The following is a 1,242-nucleotide window of genomic DNA, read 5'->3' on the forward strand; positions in this document are numbered from 1 at the left end:
AGTACACAGGAAATGCTGGCTATTAATATCTCATCCAAAATTCTAGAAGTATATAAAACAATACAATTATAGTCTATATTTAATAGCTTCTGGGTTTTTACAGACGTTTTCTTTTGGACATGACAGAATCTAGCATTTTACATGTGCACACTCAACACAGACACACACCATCATTTCTAAGTAACTGGATAAAGTTTTTCAAAGTAGCGAAATTAGTAACTGAGAAAACGGGATCCTATTCAGTTTTTTCAATTATTTAATGGTCTTTTTGTTTATGCTAACAAAAAGTTCTTGATGGATAAAGTTCTTGATGGATAATTTACAAACATTTAAGGTCATTGAACCACTGTTATATTTAATTGCAGAGATTAGTTCAGGCTCTGTACTTTCAAAGGTACTATGTTATTTGTGCAGAGACAGTTATCTGTGCCTCAACTAATTAGTAAATGAAGTATATACAGTTCAATACTCAGAAAAAGCCAGTACATAAAAGCTCACCCTAACTCTTTAACCTTTGTCAGGTTAGTTTGAGAGTCCAACTTCTCTTTGGCACATGCCTTTCTTCTTGCCTTTTGTGAAGGTATTGTTTTCCTTTAAGAGTTTATTTAAATTTTTGTTCCTTTCACTTCTATGATTTTGGGACAGCAGGGCACGTCTATAAGATTTTCCATAAGATTCCTATTAAGTTGAAAAACTGTAAAGTGTATGGAATTACTCAAAACTAAATACTCAAAGATAGAGATTCAGATTTAGATTTGATTTCTAAATTCCTAGTTTTATACCCTTAGCATGTGTATCTTAGAATTTACAGTATGAGTGATCTAGAAATTCTGTTTATATTAAAATATTCTCTTGTTTCTTATTATTTATAGAATTCCACCCAAATTCATGTCATGCAATAGTCTGTTTGTTTTTGGTATTCAAGGCCCATTTAAAATGGATTGATAAGTAAATAGCTCTAAGTAATATTGCCTTCTGATTTTCAATAACTATTTCTATTTTTACATTACTTCTTAGCTATAAAATAGGAAAAATATGCTGATGAATGTTAAGACAAAAGAGTTCAATGGAGATTTTTATTATAGTGCTTGGTGGCCTGTACCAATGCTCAGCAAACTAGTGTAATTATGAAGGAGAAATAGAATCAACCTGAAGATGCTCTACAGACTCCCTTCTTCCTTCCTTCTTTCCTTCCTTCTCTCCTTCCTTTTTCTCTCCTTTCATCCTTCCCCCTTTCCTCCT

Source organism: Orycteropus afer, unplaced genomic scaffold (genome assembly GCF_000298275.1).
Source record: "Orycteropus afer afer isolate SDZICR_OR568_19922 unplaced genomic scaffold, OryAfe1.0 scaffold00844, whole genome shotgun sequence".
Classification (NCBI taxonomy): Eukaryota; Metazoa; Chordata; class Mammalia; order Tubulidentata; family Orycteropodidae; genus Orycteropus; species Orycteropus afer.